This window comes from Schistocerca serialis, chromosome 9, assembly GCF_023864345.2.
Source record: "Schistocerca serialis cubense isolate TAMUIC-IGC-003099 chromosome 9, iqSchSeri2.2, whole genome shotgun sequence".
Taxonomy (NCBI): domain Eukaryota; kingdom Metazoa; phylum Arthropoda; class Insecta; order Orthoptera; family Acrididae; genus Schistocerca; species Schistocerca serialis.
This window is the reverse complement of record NC_064646.1, coordinates 412,276,682-412,297,501: the sequence shown is the minus strand read 5'-3', so window position 1 is coordinate 412,297,501 and position 20,820 is coordinate 412,276,682.

Genomic DNA, 20,820 nt, shown 5'->3' with positions numbered 1-20,820 from the left:
CAGTGAGCCGTCGTCGAGATTGTGCGGGGCCTAGGCCGTCACAACCGGGTGAGCCGATGACGCTGGGGGATTGCAGCCCATTCCGCCCGTCCACCGCAGACGAGCCACCAGGAGGAGCAGGGAAGAAGACGGGGTGGGATAGAGTGCACTCTGCACTACGAGAATGCCTCTTGTGCCGACAGCACCGGGATTCCAACCCGGATCCTACTACGTGCAGCAGCCTGCTGTCTGCCGCCGAGCCGGCCGGCCAGCCAGGCGCTGCCAGCCACGCACGGCCGAAGTAAGGGCATTCCATAGCTACATCACAGCACACGGCGCTGTCCTAGCCAGGCTGGTGTGGCCCGGAGCTGCTGTCATCGCTCTGAGGGCTCGGGGAAGGTCGTTGATATCACCAAGCTCAGACAGCCTGTGTTACATGGGCCACATTGTACTCGGCAGCAATAAAGGTGTCATGAATTAATAATGTTTCTTTGGCGTTTCTGACGCGTCCACAGACATTTCCTAGAATCCTGACAAGTGGGGAAGTCACCACTTGGCCTCCAGTCCACCGTAGGTGACCGGGACCACCGGGGCGCCTACAATACTGAGATAAAGTGACTTTGGTGACAAGGGAAGTTTCATTCTCATGCTCATAAAACCAGTCCTGGACTACACGAATAGTGAGAACAGGGGACCTGGTGTCTTGCAACACAGCACTACTAGATAAGGGAATTTTGTTTGAAAGACAATTAGATGTGGTATTGTCAAGCCGCAGGTGGACAATTGTGTTCACGTATAATATATGGGGATTGAGGAATGATGCACGGACACTACAGGATAGGTTTACGGTGCTACAGGCGGCCATGGAGAAGGAGGGGTTGTTTCAAGACATATGGAACGAGTATCAGGAATTGAAGCTCTCATACAAAAAGCTGAGAAGGCAGCTGCAACAAGTAATGGAAGTGGTCCCGCAAACCCTCGTTTCCTGCGAACGATGCAGGGGGAAAATTGCTGAAAACAGTGTTTGGAACCGTGGACGAGGAATATATAAGGAGCTTAAATAGTACGGTGAGGAAGGTGCAGGAGTTGGCAGAGGAGACAAAATCGAAAGTGGATTGGCACACGACACGTATAGATAACGTGGAGCAGGGGATATTGAATGTCACTAGAACAGTGCGGGAGTTGACATCAGACCTGGAACGGTATGCAGCAAATACCAGGAAAGTGTTGAATGGGGATATAGAGGCTATACAGGCGAGATTGAGCTGAATAGACGGGAAAGTATAAGTAGCTTTATTGAGGGCATTAGCCGTGTGATGTACTTGATCAGCTATACTGGTCACATAATCCGTGGCATTAATGAGGCCTTGCAAAGTAATCATAGGGCTCTTAAAATACCATGATGCGGCTGCTCATATCATCACCAAATGCCAATCATGTTTGCTCCTCAGATAAGTTGGAAAGAACGTGAAATGAGAGCCACCAGACAAAATGACATTTATCCATTCCTCCATAATCCAGGTATTATGTCTTTGGCACCACGTGTTCCTGCTACGGGCATTTGCATCACTGATGAGTGGTTTTGAAATTCTAGCTTCTCCACTAATTCGCATGCTCTTATATTTCTTCAAAATCCTCTTCAAACACCATACATCACGATCACTCAACACACACTTTTGTCCACGTTGTGACTTAGCAGAAGGCGTTTTTTCACTTTCCCTGTATTCGGTACAAAATATCTTTGATATGGTGCCTCTTGAAACACCAAACACTTCACCTCTTTTGGTTTACGGAAGTACCCACCATAATAGCACCAACAATGTTCCACCATTTGAATTCATTTAGCTCTGACATAATGCACCAGGCTGTGAATCTTGTAATGAATTGAGGATATTGCACAGGTGCAAGTACCCACAATAATAGCACCAACAATGTTCCACTATTTGAATTCATTTAGCTCTGACATAATGCACCAGGCTATGAATCTCGTAATGAATTGAGGATATTGCACAGGTGCAGTTCGTGATTAAATACAGTATTGTGGTCTGCAGGCTTTACTACAATCTGCATTTGTGTTCAAATATGCATACCTTGAAGTGTTTCCATATTAAGCTCTGTACATTCTACACTTCACATAGCATCAAAGGTCTGTCACAGTTGTATGACATACATCAATAGGAGACGTGGATGATTAGAAGACTTATGACAGTCCCAGTAATCAGACATAATACATGCTGGGCATGAGAGTGAATACCAACGTAAGACCATCACGTAACCATCTGTCAAACTGTTGAACTATTTCACTTAAGCCATATTGAAATCTTACCGAGGACTTGATTCATCTGAAACTGTTTCTCACACAAGTGGAATAATTTTCACAGACTTTCAAATAGGTGAAACAATGATGTGTGTGTTTGCAGTTTTTCCCACTGATACCAACATGCTAAGCACTTGCGGACATGTACCATAAGACATGATGTGGATGCCTCCAATTTTCTAATGTGTTACATCAGTGAAACTAAACACTTTAACAGAAGTCACACACATGAAAGATAATTTCAAAAAGATGCAGAAGCAAAGAAGTTACAAAATATATTTTAATCCAGACTCTAATCCAGATAATTTTCATTGCCTTCACAGTAAATCCTGGTTACTCAGAAATGTAGCATCCTGTGGGATTAAACTGGGAGTGGAGAAAGCACAGCAGTAAACAAAAAAAGTTTCTGTATGGTGTATCCACTTAGTATTCATAGCTGTTGTCTGCTAGGTACAAAAAAACTCTCACTTAATGAAGTTTTGGACCCTTCATTCATGAAGATATGGTGTAAAATTACATAATAAACACAAGAGAGAGAATTGTCTTCACATCGTAGCTGAGATGAAACATAGGTATAGGCACAATAAATTTTGTACACTGAAGAAGCATTCTATTATACTATCTGCATCATACTGCCGAACATTTTCCTAACGTGACTGAACCAGTCAGACGACATGCACATCCGGATCTGTGGCAGTGCTGAATGACGGCAACACATGTTCCTCATTGTCTGCTCACACTGCCCACATGATTCAGACCTTCTGCGGGAAAACCAGCCGTCAGTTCATTTTAATTACATGGGGAACAAGAGTAATGTTGTTGTTGTGGTCTTCAGTCCAGAGACTGGCTAGATGCAGCTCTCCATGCTACTCTATCCTATGCAAGCTTCTTCATCTCCCAGTACGTACTGCAACCTACATCCTTCTGAATCTGTTTAGTGTATTCATCTCTTGGTCTCGCTCTATGATTTTTACCTTCCAGGCTGTCCTCCAAAACTAAACTGGTGATCCCTAGATGCCTCAGAATATTTTCTACCAACCAATCTCTTCTTCTAGTCTAGTTCTGCCACAAATTTCTCTTCTCTCCAATTCTATGTGATCTACCCATCTAATCTTCAGCATTCTTCTGTAGCACCACATTTCGAAAGTTTCTATTCTCTTCTTGTCGAAACTATTTATTGTCAACATTTCACTTCCATACATGGCTACAATCCATACAAATACTTTCAGATAAGACTTCCTGACACTTAAATCTATACTCGATCTTAACAAATTTCTCTTCTTCAGAAACGCTTTCCTTTCCATTGCCAGTCTACATTTTATATCCTCTTCACTTCGACCTCATCAGTTATTTTGCCCCCCAAATAGCAAAACTCATTTACTACTTTAAGGGTCTCATTACCTAATATATTTCCCTCAGCAGCACCCGATTTAATTTGACTACATTCCAATATCCTCATTTTGCTTTTGTTGATGCTTATTTTATATCCCCCTTTCAAGACCATTCTGTTCAGCTGCTCTTCCAGGTCCTTTCCTGTCTCTGACAGAATTACAATGTCATCGGTGAAACTCGGAGTTTTTATTTCTTCTCCATAGATTTTAATTCCTACACCAAATTTTTCTTTTGTTTCCTTTACTGCTTGCTCAATATATAGATTGAATAACATTGGGGATAGTCTACAACTCTGTCTCACTCCCTTCCCAACCACTGCTTCCCTTTCATGCCCCTCGACTGTTATAACTGCCATCTGGTTTCTGAACAAATTGTAAATAGCCATCTGATCCCTGTATTTTACCTCTGCCACCTTCAGAATTTGAAAGGGAGTATTTCATCAAATTGTCAAAAGATTTCTCTAAGTCAACAAATGTCAGAAACATAGGTTTGCCTCTCCTTAATCTATTTTCTAAGATAAGTCGTAGGGTCAGTATTGCCTCATGTGTTCCAAAATTTCTATGGAATCCGAACTGATCTTCCCCGAGGTCGGCTTCTACCAGTTTTTCCATTCATCTGTAAAGAATTTGTGTTAGTATTTTGTAGCCGTGACTTATCAAACTGATAGTTCGGTAACAATATAATAGAAGGAAACATTCCACATGGGAAAAATTATATATAAAAACAAAGATGAGGTGACTTACCGAACGAAAGCGCTGGCAGGTCGATAGACACACAAACAAACACAAACATACACACAAAATTCAAGCTTTCGCAACAAACTGTTGCCTCATCAGGAAAGAGGAAAGGAGAGGGGAAGACGAAAGGAAGTGGGTTTTAAGGGAGAGGGTAAGGAGTCATTCCAATCCCGGGAGCGGAAAGACTTACCTTTGGGGGGAAAAAAGGGGTATACACTCGCAGACACGCACATATCCATCCACACATACAGCCACAAGCAGACATATTTCAGTAATTTTGACATCTGTCAACACCTGCTTTCTTTGGGATTGGAATTATTGTATTCTTCTTGAAGTCTAAGGGTATTTCACCTGTCTCATACATGTTGCTCACCAGATGGTAGAGTTTTGTCAGGGGTGGCTTTCCCAAGGTTATCAGTAGTTCTAATGGAATGCTGTCTACTCCCGGGGCCTTGTTTTGACTTAGGTCTTTCAGTGCTCTGTCAAACTGTTCACACAGTATCATATCTCCCATTTCATCTTCATCTACATCCTCTTCCATTTCCATAATTTTGTCCTCATGAATATTGCCCTTGCATAGACCCTCTATATACTCCTTTCACCTTTCTGCTTTCCCTTCTTTGCTTAGAACTGGGTTTCCATCTGTGTTTCTGATATTCATGCAAAAGTAATAACAGAACATAAAATGTATGTGAGAGAATATCATATTAAATCTTTATTCTGGATTTTTCATGATATTTTCTAGACAATTGGCTCTCAAGTTTGAGACTAGACTCAAACAAACGTAGTCACTTCTAACTATAACAAAAATAAACTTTTTTGCTGGTCATATGAAATTGATCTATAGTTTAAAATATCATGTTAACTGAACACTTAGAATTTGCTACTGATGTACCATCACAAAGTCGTCATTGTGAGAGTACACTTGAGATTAAAATGACATAGCGTCGGAAATTTCATCAGTAAGAACAATTGTGTTCATCAGTGTTTTGAAATTCAATAAAAGACTGCCGCAGAAACCATTAGATGGTGATGGCTTTAACACCATGAATTTTCCCGGATTTTATAAAACAATATGTAGTACAAAACTCTGGTTTCTGTTTTGCAGATATTGCCATATAGTTGTAGAAAACTGAACAATCCTCTCACCTGGCTCCTATCTTTCAGGCACTGCCTATCAAATATAATTCAAGCTGAGGAATGAATGACTTTGGTGATGGAAGCCACAGGGTTTTAGTTCTCCACTAAGAATAGGTGTGTATGAATTTTAACCATATGCGTCGTCTTTTTAATGTACAGAATATGAGTCTGGGAGACACCATTCTCAGTTTCAAAGTATCGGTGCTATTCCTCAGACCCACATTTTATGAGAAACAAAGCTAGTTAATAAACGTAAAATTCTCATTTAAAAAAATTTAAGGTTCTGAGTGTTTTGAATTCCTCTGTGGCAAGACAAGAGGTACAGTCATGTTTTCCCTCTTATTGCTTTGTAAAGCCTTTCTTCAACCCCAGGTGCACCACCACTGTGTGACTCTGGATCAACATAGACCTTATCTAACAATGTTACACAGAGTCTGTGACGGGGGATCAGGCAAGATACATGCACTTGTAGAACGAGCCATACATTTAGCATTAAGTGCCAGAGCTGGCGAGCCATCACTCTTCCCTCTATGAAAGTTCCAACACGCTTATAACATGAAGATGATCCAAAAGTTATTTGTATTTAATCTAGTTCCTCGAATATCAACTGGACATGTCTTCGTAGATTATGGAGCAGGAACTAGACCCTTTCGAATTCAGTCAAACAAACACCACACAAACTTAGCCATGACTGAGATGAATGTCCAAATCCATAGATGGCATTAGTATCCCCCATGGCTATTCTCTCACAGCTTTTAAAATAATTAAGATTGTATTTGAATTTGACAGAGTACAACAAATATGATGTTCCACATTATGTATTTTAGTTATTTTTCAGCAACCAGACAGATTACGTGCTACCACTTTGCACCTCAGAAGAACACTTTTATGCTAGCATGAGAACGAATGATTGGGCATACAAACCAGTGAGATGCGCCAGGGGAAGACTTATTACTAGGCAATAGTGGACATCTTTCCAATCTGTCTAAGAGAATGGAATGGAACTAACATTATGCAATGTTCCATAACACATGACCCTTTCCAGCATGAATGAGATATGCTGGTTTGTGGTGTCTGGGAGATACCTGTTGCTGTGAGCAACATTTTGACAGATTCCATTCTGTATTCAGAACAAGAACACAAATTTGTCTCAATGCTATCCTACCATCTGTTTGGGAAGCAATGAACTGAGTGTCCAAAAACTCTTTCAAGTTTTGCATCTTATCTAGTGTTCCATGTAAACTGTTAAAAACAACGAGATAGCTGCAATGTTTTATGGAGTAGATGATTATTGAAACTTCTGGTTAACACAGCTTAGACACTAGCTTTCCCAGGATAGCTACTAGGCACAGAGTGAAGTCCCACTACGTGCACTGATCTCTTTACAGAAACGTACAGTCCTCTCTGTCTGGCAAGAGGAGTAGTTGGCACTGGGGACTACATCGAGCCATTAGTGACATCATCTTCCCAGTACGGCTGCTCCCAGGCACTGGCTAAACCACAGTCTTGCCTGTCACCTCTGTATAGTGCACTCACTTGCCAATGCACATGGGATCCTTTTATCATGAGAGGGCCTGACGCCTTTGTGAGCGAACTACATGTCTTAGCTTTTTTTACAGTCCCTATTCTTGTTTTACGTTTCTTTTGTAAATCCTTTAATCAAAATACTTCATACACAATTTAGCATCTGCAGGTCATGCTGTATACATGTATCTTGTATCATATCATATATTAAACTATAAATGTTGGCAGCACCAAACGAGGTGATTCCATGATTAGCATACTGGACTTGCATTCTGGAGAATGACAGTCCAAATTCCCTTCGGCCATCCAGGTATAGGCTCTCTGTCATTTCCCTAAATCACTCCAGGAAATGCCAAGATGGTTCCTTTGAAATGGCCATGGCTAATTTCCTTCCCATCATTTCGTGGTCCAAGCTTGTGCTCCTTCTCCAATGATCTCACTGTTGACAGGCCGTTAAACTCTGATCTGCCTTCCTTTCCATTGGATTACAACAAAAACATTGGGATGGGAATGATACACTCTCATGCATCCTAAATTAAAATCCGTCATCTGTCCATGCATGTGGCAGCTGGTTTCAAGAAACAACATACAGACTTCTTACAAGAACCTTACAAATATTTTCGCACATAGAAAACTGTAAATGCTGCTAAATTTCACAGACTTGTCTTGAGTGTAATCTAGTATGCTAGTGTTGTAGAAACTCTATGGACTACCCGTAAAACTTTGGCAGTTAATACCTGCTCCTCTATGTTTTGTAAGATCATTTGATTGTTGCACCTTTTTGCCATTACTGTGTTGATAAGTCTTTGAAATTGCTTGGATCTTCTCTATCTCTTCTATCAACACTATCTGGTATGGATCCCACACTGCTAAGCAGTATTCAAGCAGTGGGCGAACAAGCATACTGTAACCTACTTCCTTTGTTTTCGGACTGCATTTCCTTAGGATTCTTCCAATGAAACTCAGTCTGGCATCTGCTTTACCGACGATCAATTTTATATGATCATTCCATTTTAAATCACTCCTAATGGGTACTCCCAGATAATTTATGGAATTAACGGCTTCCAGTTGCTGACCTGCTATTTTATAGCTAAATAATAAGGGATCTATCTTTCTATGTATTCGCAGGACATAACACTTGTCTACATTGAGAGATTCAATTGCCATTCCCTGCACCATGCGTCAATTCGCTGCAGATCCTCCTGTATTTCAGTACAATTTTCCTTTGTTACAACCTCTTGATACACCACAGCATCATCGGCAAAAAACCTCAGTGAACTTCCGATGCCATCCATAAGGTCATTTTTGTATATTGTGAATAGCAACGGTCCTATGACACTCCCCTGCGGCACACCTGAAATCACTCTCACTTCGGAAGACTTCTCTCCATTGAGAATGACATGCTGTGTTCTGTTATCTAGGAACTCTTCAATCCAATCACACAATTGGTCTGATAGTCCATATGCTCTTACTTTGTTCATTAAACGACTGGGGGGAACTGTATCGAATGCCTTGTGGAAGTCAAGAAACACGGCATCTACCTGTGAACCCATGCCTGTGGCCCTCTGAGTCTCGTGGACGAATAGCGTGAGCTGGGTTTCATACGACCGTCATTTTTGAAACCCATGCTGATTCCTACAGATTAGATTTCTAGTCTCCAGAAAAGTCATTATACTCGAACATAATATGTGTTCCAAAATTTCACAACTGATCGACGTTAGAGATATAGGTCTATAGTTCTGCACATCTGTTCGACGTCCCTTCTTGAAAACGGGGATGACCTGCACCCTCTTCCAATCCTTTGGAATGCTACGCTCTTCTAGAGACCTACGGTACACCGCTGCAAGAAGGGGGCCAAGTTCCTTCACGTCCTCTGTGTAAAATCGAACTGGTATCCCATCAGGTCCAGCGGCCTTTCCTCCTTTCAGTGATTCTAATTGTTTCTCTATCCCTCTGTCGTCTATTTCTATATCTACCATTTTGTCATCTGTACGACAATCTAGAGAAGGAACTACAGTGCAGTCTTCTTCTGTGAAACACCTTTGGAAAAAGACGTTTAGTATTTCGGCCTTTAGTCTGTCATCCTCTGTTTCAGTACCATTTTGGTCACAGAGTGTCTGGACATTTTGTTTTGATCCACCTACTGCTTTGACATAAGACCAAAATTTCTTAGGATTTTCTGCCAAGTCAGTACATAGAACTTTACTTTCGAATTCATTGAATGCCTCTCACCATAGCCCACCTCACACTACATTTCGCTTCGCGTAATTTTTGTTTGTCTGCAAGGCTTTGGGTATGTTTATGTTTGCTGTGAAGTTCCCTTTGCTTCCGCAGCAGTTTTCTAACTCGGTTGTTGTACCACGGTGGCTCTTTTCCATCTCTTACGATCTTGCTTGGCACATACTCATCTAATGAATATTGTACGATGGTTTTGAACTTTGCCCGCTGATCCTCAACACTATCTGTACTTGAGACAAAACTTTTGTGTTGAGCCATCAGGTACAATTTAATCTGCTTTTTGTCACTTTTGCTAAACAGAAAAATCTTCCTACCTTTTTTAATATTTCTATTTACGGCTGAAATCATTGATACCGTAACCGCTTTATGATCGCTGATTCCCTGTTCTGCGTTAATTGTTTCAAATAGTTTGGGCCTGTTTGTCACCAGAAGGTCTAATATGTTATCACCACAAGTCAGTTCTCTGTTTAACTGCTCAAGGTAGTTTTCAGAGGTAGCACTTAAAGAAATTTCACTGGATTCTTTGTCCCTGCCACCCGTTATGAACGTTTGAGCCTCCCAGTCTATATCCCACAAATTAAAATCTCCACCCAGAACTATAACATGGTGGGGAAATCTACTCAAAATATTTTCCAAATTATCCTTCAGGTGCTCAGCCACAACTGCTGAGCCAGGGGGCCTATAGAGGCATCCAATTACCATGTCTGAGCCTGCTCTAACCGTGACCTTCACCCAAATCATTTCACATTTCGGATCTCCGTCAATTTCCTTCGATACTATTGCACTTCTAATCACTGTAAACACGCCTCCCCCTTCACTGTCCAGCCTGTCTCTGCGGTATACATTCCAATCTGAGTTTAGGATTTCATTACTGTTTAACTATTGTGGCGCAATGTGAATTTGCCATGTATGCACTGATCTCCCTGCAGATACACAGAGTCCTGCCTCTCTGGCAACAGGAGGGGATTCCAGTGGGGGACTGCAATCAGCCATCAGTGCGGCTGCTCCCACGCACTGGTAAACCATGTATGGGCACTCAACTGTGTTTGAGCATGGGACCATTTTTGGGCAAGAAGGCCCATCAGTATGAGGTGCTTGTGGTTTATGGCCCTCAGTAGGCCACACTTTGGAAGAGAAAATCCGATTTGATAATGACAGGGATGTTCATAACTCAGCTTTGGATATGCCCTTTTTATTAACTGAGCACGCTGGTTGTGTCAACCCCTTAACATTTTTGTTCATCGATTTGACTTATTTCCAGTGTTGAGTAGGGTCATTTAACTTCAATATACAGCTGTTTTCTCCAAAATACACATTCTCATTTTAGAAGTTGTCAAATATTTCTACATGGTTGCATTTTTTTATTTCCTTCATATGCCAGTTAATTTTCTGCTCGTATGTCATGAGACCTATAATTAATTGTAATCATATAGTCTGCTGAATCAGATAAGCAACTAATGATGCTGATTCATGTCTAAAGTCTCAGTTTTCCACAAAGACAGAGGTCAACCAATGTAACTTCCATGTCATTCATATTAGGGGCACGGGCTGTTGGAACCCATGTCTTGCTATGTAGACATCAGTTTCCTTAATCATAAAACCCACAAGTTTGGCCAACTTTTACAAACTCTTTGAATTTCATCCAGACTTCAGCAGCAGATGCTTTTAATAGTTCCCACAACAAAACTCAGTTTTAAAATCTGGTAGAAAATCCAAAGAGATTCTAGTCGCATTTTAAGTTCACCAATGACAATATACAATCAATATTTTCACTTTGTGATAACAATGGTAATGTTTCCGATGAAAGCACCACTAAAGCTAAGTTACTAAATACAGTTTTCCAAAATTTCTTTGCGAAAGAAGATGAGGTTAATATTCTAGAATTCGAATTAAGAACTGCTGCCAACATGAGTGTCTTAGTAGTAGATATCCTCGGTGTAACGAAGCAACTTAAATCATTTAATAAGTTTTCTGGTCCAGACTGTATCACAATAAGATTCCTTCCAGAGTATGCTGATATAATAGCTCCTTACATAACAACCACGTAAAATAGCTCACAACGCGAAAGATACATTCCTAAAAATTGGAAAGTTGTGTTGGTCACACTATTACTGAAGAAAGGAAGGAGTAATCCAATGGCTTACAGGTCCATATCACAGACATAGATTTACAGTAGGACTCTGTAACATATACTGCATTTGAAGGTTACTGTGAGGAAAACAATCTGCTGACACACAGTGAGCACAGATTCAGAAAATACCGTCCTTGATAAACACAACTATGTCTTTATTCTCACAAAGTAATGAATGCTACCAACAGGGAATCTCAAGTGTTGTTTCCATATATCTAGATTTCCAATAGACTTTTGATACTGTTCCTCACAGGTGGCGTCTAAACAAATTGTGTCCCTATGGAGTATCGTCTCTGTTGTGTGACTGGATTTGTGAATTCCTGTGAGAAAGATTGTAGTTCAAATTAACTGATGGCAGGTCATAGTGTGAAACAGTGGTGATTTCTGGTGTTCTCCAAGGAAGTCTCATAGGCCCTCTGCTGTTCCCAATTTTTACAAGCAGTTTAGGAGACAATCCGAGCAGCCCTCTTGGGCTGTTTGCAGATGATAGTGTCATTTAGTGTCTAGTAAAGTCGTCAGAAGATCAAAATCAAGTGCAGAATGGTTGGGACAAAATATCTCTACAGTGCAAAAACTAGCAATTGGCCCTAAGTAATAAAAAGTATTGACATGATTACTTAAAGGAATCAGTTAAATTTCGGTTACACTACAAAAGAGACAAAATTGAAGGCTGTCAATTTAACTAAGTACTTACAAATGACTTAAATTGTAATAATCACATAGATAATGTTGTGAGGAACAAACCAAAGACTGCATTTTATCTGCAGAGCACTTAGAGGATGCAACAGCTCTGCTAAGAAGACTGCCTAACTACGCTTGTTCATCCTCTGCTAAGAGTACTGGTGTGCAGTATAGGATCCTTACCAGATGGTATTGACGGAGGACATCAAGGAAGTTCAAAGAAGAGTGGCTCCTTCTGTATTATTGCAAAATAGGGAAAGAGTGTCATGGATATAATATGCGAGTTGGCTTGGCAATCATTAAAACAAAGGCATTTTTCACTGATTTGAGATCTTTTGACAAAATTTCAATCTACAACATTCTCTCCAATGTGTGAAAATATTTAGATGACACCCACCAACAGAGGGAGAAATGATCATTGTACCAAAATAAGAAAAATAGAGCTCACATGAAAAGATTTAAGTGTTCGATTTTCCCGTGCACTGTTATATAGTGAAACATTAGAGATGGCGTGTGAAAGTTGTAAACTGAACGCTTTGAGCAAGTACTGAAGTGTGAATTTCAGAGTAGTCATGCATATGCAGAATATCATTTGGGGTGAATGGAGGGTTGGGTTTTTAGCAGACACCCTGGTCAGTTACTTCCTTTTTTCTGTTCATTGAAGACTGAAAGTCTTTCTTGATGCAATAGTGGAATGATGGTTGATATTTTGCATCACTGAAACAGTAGGAGCATTGTATTCCAAATCTCAGCCTCCCCATCAGTTTCTATTCAGCTCAAAAGGAGATATTGAATGGCATTCATTTTACCTGTGGGCAAGTATCATACTCTGAAACTGAATAAATAAATACATTTAGATTTACAGCAGGTTGACTGCTGCGACTAGCATTGTTACTTTTTTAAAGAATCTGTCTGCCACATCAAGCCTTTCCTCAAATTATTTCCTCAGAGGTTCTTGACAAAAATTCATTAAAAATAACTTAGCTCTGGAGAAGATGAATAAGGCTCATCCATATGGACTCGAGACTATTTTTTACACTGGATATGAAAAAAAAAAATGATATGGTGCTATCATGAAAAACTTTTAAAACAAGCAAACACAAGAAAATGTTTCTACATACATAAGCACTGCGTATGAAAACTTAGCACAGTTTCTTGCTCATTTATATGGTGCTCTTGGTTTTCTCACAGCACACCGCATGTGAATCATAGCTGATTTAATTAGAGGCCTAACCTAATCAAACAATATAAACTTAATTTGGCACAGAAATATGTTGCATATCTGATTGCAAATACACTTACATGAAGGATTAGGGCACAGAGTAACACATGTTGACATTATAAGATTCTGTTCAATTTAAGTGGTTTTAATCAAATCATTGATACTCTAGACCCAGATAAGTTTCAGACAAACAATATCAATACATGTTCAATTTGCAGTTCAGCCCTTATATGACATATTGTTTATGATAGTAGTATTTTTGGTTTACCAGTAGTATAATTTAAAAAGTTTTGTAATCATTACCTATAAAGATCTAAGTCCATTAAAAATTAAAGTTTTCGCCATATCATGCAGTACTCCGCTGAACTCAAATCATCAAGATGCACAGTTTGATTTCCTCATGTACTTTACTTTTACCACTTCTGTATGTAATTTTCATAAATAATATATTGTCACTGGAAAGTGACATTTCACCAGTCAGCCACATATCTATAGCTGGCTCTAACACCACAATCCTTTCAGGAATTTCAGTCCACTTCCTGTAGTAGCCTAGCTTCGTACTCAGCATCCTATAGTGATCAAGTGTATGGAACTCCACCTTGTTCCTGTGTTGGTCTTCCACACCAAGCCAGGAGGCAATCAGGCTTATAAACTCAAACATACTCCTTCATAACAACAAAAACCCAATTCTGTAATGTTTTAGGATTCATGATAGTAACTCTTATGATGCAGATGCTAACTTTGAGCCTCCTTTTCAAGTCAGTGGGAGACAAGAGTGAACCACCACTGCAAGGACTTTATCTAGGACTTATAGCATACCGTCTACTAACCAAGCATGAATCTTTACACTCTAAATATGGCCAGCAATGAACTTTCAAACAAGTATTTGTTGCTATGAGTAATTTAGTAGAATAGAATACTCATCCCATGTTTGGCAACCCTCCATGTAGAATGCAGGGTGTAAATCTGTCTTTGCAGCCTGAATAATCAAATTTTTGTAATCCAGGCTTTCTAAAAATTAACACCATTTTACATCTCCTTGGTATTTATTGTAAATTTCCTCCACTCCACAACAGTAAATAAAAAAACTCTCAACAACTAATATCTCTCTCCTCCTGCCTCTGCAGCTGACAGATATAAACATATTCTAAATAATCAAGTAAACAAAATAGTAATTATTGAAACAGTCAAATACAATACTTAAAGTTAAAAAAATTAATTACAATAGTTGTTGCTGCAACAGTTATACATCAAACAAATTGCCAGATAGATATTCTGTGGTTGAAATTGTGAATTTTGTATTTTAGAGTGTAAAATAATCTTTTATTTCTGACCCAATAATGCAAAATATAAAATATTGATCTTATTCTTAATTACAAATTGGCTTTTGTTAATAATGTTTTCATGAACTACAATGTGTTGCTTGATATCCATAAATAGTAATGATTGTTTTGGATTTTGTGATTTTCTGTACAAAATAGTGTTTTATGTTGGATACGATAACTGAAAATATATAATGATGATTTACTTTTTAATTAAAATTCAGATGTTGTAGTTAACATTTCCTTAAGATTCAAATACATTACTTGGTATTAAAGTTAAGTTGTTTCTTTATTAAATAAATAGGTTGTATCAAAATATGAAACTATGTTGTTTGTTTAAAATTTGTTCAAGAAATTACTTTCGAAGTACCACTCTGTTACTTAATTAGCTAATCAAAGCTTTACAGATGTCATTATTGTTGCAATGATGGATATAATTTGTTGTAATACACTTACGTAAAGTATACAGTGATGTGAGACATTTGGTATCAGGTCGTATGGTAATGTGTGGTGCTGTAATATTCAGTTGATGTAACTTGGTTTTTCCCAACACAGACTGAATGTGAGATTTCTATTTTACGTCCTAATTTTAGCATGGAACTGACATTGGCACTGTTGAAATATAAATATGTTGTTGATTAACATTATTAAAAGTGCATCTTTGGTTTCGGGATTGATATACATTCTACCTGTATTCTTTCCCACTCCTCCCAAAGTGGTATTCCACCATCCACCACAGCTAAAAAATATCTTGCTCCATCATTATTCTACTTTAAATACAACCCATCTCCAAATGGATTCTGTTCCTTAAAAAAACCCAGGTGCAAGATCAGTTCTAAGTTCTTACCTAGCACATAACTTCCCATTATCTTCCCAGGCATACCTTATCCTACCTGAGGCAGAGCCACTAGTGTGGCAGTCATACACCAGCTGTACTGTAACTTTTGTGCTGCCTTTGAAAAAAATTATACTCACAAAACTGCTGAGAGCTGTTGATAAATAATTCATTATTTACTATCAGTTTTGACTTTCTGGTTATCTTCACATATCACATAATTAACATTTGGTAATTTTATGGGGTGCATATCACTGAGTGAGTCATTGCCACAGTGTAGATTAAAAACATCTGTTCAGAACAATACTGTCATATAGAACAAGGTGTACTTAGATGAATGATGAACTCTAACTTCACTTAATGAAGGTTCATTCAGCACTTCCACATATAAGAGTGGGGAGAGGACTGCCTCCAGCTAGAACACATACAGTATATGTACAACTACAGAACATTCCAGTACAGTGATACTTGACATCTGTGGATACTTCTAGAATGTACTCTAACCGAATATAGAAATTAAAATGGTACAATCCAGATGAGTTATGAACTCAGCACCCTCCTTTCAACAGTTTAGTATCATAACCACTACACTACAGTACTACACAGCTTGTTCTGTGATATTGCTCCCTCCTTAAGTGAACTGCATCTCTGTGTTACGTTGTCCTAGTCCGGGAACGAGTCATCAATACTGCACACCCTGACCCTCGATGACTAATGCTTACCCTGGCGGTGATCTTCTTAGAACTTCTTTTGCCACTCTGCTGTTCATCATGTTTCTGCTTGTTGCCTGTCACCAGAACTTTGAATTTACCCTGGGTAGCATGATCCTTGTAGGGCTTCATTTGAAGGGCCTGGACCATATCTCTGATCTTTCTTAATCTTGCGTCGGGGTCAAAATCTTCAACTTCATAAGTAACATCAGACAACTGTCTTACAACATTATAAGGTCCAAATTAGGGCCTGAGGAGCTTCTCAGAGAGACCAACCTTCTGAACCAGAGTGAAGATCCAAACAAGGTCACCAGGCTGGTAGACAACAGGGCGGTAGCTCACATCATACCTTCAGCGATCATTTTCTTGAGCCTGCAACATGCAGAGTTGAGCTAACTGCCAAGCGTGGTTAACACATGGCTGATGTGGTCATTGTCCACACCATAAGATGTAATGGAAACACAGTGTCCATTGTCATAGTTGCCTGACGCCCATGCACCAGGAAAAATGGTGTAAATCCTGTGGTGTCTTGTTTTGCGGTGTTGTAGGCAAACATCATGAAAGGTAGCACCCCCTCCCAGTTGCTCTGCTCAACATTAACAAACATTGATAGCATGTTGTCCAAGGTCTTATTAAGGCATTCAGTAAGCCCATTAGTTTGCGGATGGTAGGCAGTCATCATGTGATGATTAATGTTACTGACGGCTTTACCGAGCGAGGTGGCGCATTGGTTAGCAGACTGGACTCGCATTCGGGAGGACGACGGTTCAATCCCATCTCCGGCCATCCTGATTTAGGTTTTCCGTGATTTCCCTAAATCGTTTCAGGCAAATGCCGGGATGGTTCCTTTGAAAGGGCACGGCCGATTTCCTTCCCAATCCTTCCCTAACCCGAGCTTGCGCTCCGTCTCTAATGACCTCGTTGTCGAAGGGACATTACACACTAACCACCACCACCACTGACGGCTTATCTCTGTCCACAAGATTCGATTGAAAAACTTTCCCTCAATCTGTAATTAATGACCTTGGGTCACCATGTTTTAATACAGTGTCTTCCACAATGAATTTGGCTACCTCGGATGCTTCAGCTGTTTTCACAGCTTTTGTAATGTTATAGTGTGTCAGATAATCAGTGCAAACAATAATCCATCTATTTCCACTAGCAGACGTTGGAAATCATCCAGGGAGGTCAATCCCAACATGCTGGTAAGGTGTTTCGGCTGGTGGAATTGGTATGAGTTGGCCAGATGGTTTCTGAGGAACTTCCTTTCTCCTCTGGCACTCTCTGCAATACGATACATAGTGACGGACACTCCTAAATAAACCTGGCCAGAAAAATCTCTTGCGGATTCTATCGTACGTCTTAACAAATCCTAAATGTCCAGCCTCAGGTGTGTCATGGAATTTCTGTAGAACATCTGAGCACATGTGTTCAGGAATCACTGGTAGCCACCTCTTTCCAAATGGATCAAAGTTTTTCTTGCAAAGTAATCCATTAACTACCTTAAATTGTCCTTTCACATCCTCTGACTGATTTAGGGCAAGCATAATTTGAGATATATTGGCGTCCTCCTTCCACTAAGCAGAGAGATATTGAAGTGTAGTGAGACAGTCACTATCTTCACCAAGCCTTGATGGTCTTGCACAGGGTTTCTTGAGAGGCAGTCTGCATCTTGGTGTTTTCTTCCACTTTTGTACACTACAGTAATGTCATACTCTTGAAAACATGGTGCCCACCTGGCGAGTCGTCCTGTTCGATTCTGTCAACCAACAAAATGAATGATGGTGTGTAACAACTGTGAATGGCCTTCCATAGGGATACTGTCAAAATTTGCACATGGCCCAGATCACAGCAAGTCATTCTCTTTCTGTAGTTGAGTAGTTTCTCTCAGCTTTTGTAAGTGCCCTAGAAGTATAGGCTATAACCTTTTCTTTTCCATCCGAAATTTGCACCAGAACAACACCAAGCCCATAACCGCTGGCATCTCTGTGTAGTTCTGTAGGTGCTCTCTCATCATACAGACCAATTACAGGGTCAGTCTTCAGAGCTTTTCACAGCACATTGAAAGAATCTTGTTGAGCACCACCCCAGATAAATTTAGCATCAGCTTTTAACAACTCATGGAGTGGCCTGGCTTTGATACAAAAGTCTTTGATAAAACAATGGTAATAAGAATATAATATGAGGAAGCTTCCCACATTTCTAATACTTTTAGGAATAGGAAATTCCATTATAGATTTCACCTTTTCTGGGTCTGGCCACACCCCGTAGTTTGACACAAGATGTCCAAGTATTTTAATTTCTTTTGCTCCAAAGACAGACTTTCAGTCTGCCTTGTTGGAGACACTTACTAACAGCCCTCAGTCTTTTGATATGTTCATCACATGTCTCTGAGTAAACTATAATGTCATCTAAATAACAAAGACAAATCGTCCACTTCAGGTGACGTAGAAGATTATCCATTATCCATTCAAAAGTTGCTGGTGCATTACACAAACCAAATGGCGTTACCTTAAACCCGTACAGGCCCTCAGGGGTGATGAATGCAGTTTTCTGATGATAAGCCTCATCTACTTCAATATGCCAGTATCCCCGGTACATGTCCATGGTTGAGAAAAACTTAGCCTCCTTCAGACCATCTAGTGTATCATCAATTTGTGGAAGAGGGTAAACGTTCTTTTTAGTTATCTTATTAAGCTTCCTGTAATCAACACAAAAGCACCAACTGCCATCCTTCATCCTGACAAGGGCCACTGGTGATGACCATGGGCTCTGCGAAGGTTGAATGAAGTCATTTTTCGTCATTTTCTCTATCTCATCACAAATTATTTGACGTTCAGTTGCTGACACATGGTATGCTCTCTGGCTTATTGGTTGATAGTCTACAGTGCTAATCTGGCCGTTCAAACTTCTACCATGTAATTGTTTTTTGATGCATTGTCTCAATATACTGGCACCATTGTATAAAGTCGTCTGCTGTCGAAACCTCCTTCAGGAGTAGGGCTTGATACGTGTCTTCAGCAACACCCTTCATGATATGTGCAACCTTATCTTCCTCCTTCATTCTAGGATCCACTATTTTACACAGCTCGAAGCTGTCTTGAATGTAGGATGCAGTAGTTTCTTGTGGATGCTGTGCCCTGCACTTTAATTTATCATCAGCCTTGCCTTTCTGTCACTGTGTGTCACTGAAATACTTGCGCAGTTCCGCCCATAATACTTCGCAGCTTGTTAACTTCTCCTCGTTCTTCTCATACCACTGCTTGGCAGTACCCTCCAAGTAGAAAAATACGTTAGCCAAACACACGGTGTTATCCCATTTGTTAAATTTGGCCAAATGCTCATATACCTTCAGCCACTTGTTTGGATCTTGGCTATCATCACCAGAGAAACCAAGAGGATGTCTCATGTGGTGGCACACAGTCGCTGTCCTCTTCTTCTTCTGTCTCCAGTAGATTGCAATCTGTTGAATATGGCCCAAACTCAGGTTTCTCGCCACGTTAACGGTGGCTCTGTTGTGGCCTGATGGGAGCAACTGTGTCATCACAAGTTCCAATACCCAGCATCTCCACCAGAATAATGTCATGTAGAAGAAGGTGTACTTAGATGAATGATGGACACTTACTTCACTTAAAGAAGATTTATTCAGCACTTGCACGTACAAGAGCACAGAGCCTTTGGCCAAAACACATACGATGTAACTTACCAAATGAAAGCATTGCTATGTTGATAGAGACACTAACAAACACAAACACAAAATTCAAGCTTTCGCAACCCACGGTTGCTTCATCAGGAAAGAGGGAAGGAGAGGGAAAGACAAAAGGATGTGGGTTTTAAGGAAGAGGGTAAGGAGTCATTCCAATCCCGGGAGCGGAAAGACTTACCTTAGGGGGAAAAAGGGACAGGTATACACTCGCACACACACACATATATAGAACATTCCAGTACGATGATTCTTGACATTTGTGGATACTTCTAGAATGTACTCAAACTGAATATAGAAATTAAAATGGTATACTGCAGGTGAGTTTTGAACTCAGCACCCCCCATTCAATAGTTTAGTATAATAACCACTACACCACAGTGCAAGTCAGCTTCTTCTGTGAAAAAGTGATTAAAAGTGTTACTTGAAAGCAGACTTGTTCTGTGATAATTATAACTAGAATTCTGTAAATTCAAAGCAAGAAGCAGTAATAAGAGAACTGTGGTATTAACAATGGTTTCTTCCCATAAAGTAGAAGCTTTCCAGCTAATCTTTAATGTTCATCTTAACCTGTGCAAGCACAAATAGAACTTTATAGTTTGATAGGTAATTTTCAATAAGTGTGCAGTGTCAATTTCTCATCTACTTTTGTTGTTTATGAGCACCTCAAGTTGTTTCACAACTGTGAAAGTTTTATTTCAGTACAGCATGTATAAACACAATGAAAAGAATGAATGGCCTAGTAAGCAATGACACATTCACTTCATCTGTCAACCTCAAGTAAAAGCATTTGCCTTTGTTTAAAGGTATCTTTCTTCAGCATCTAGTGTATCCTACATTGTTTTTCTGTGATCTATCTCAGCTCTGTATGTTGCATTAAGTGTTGGAA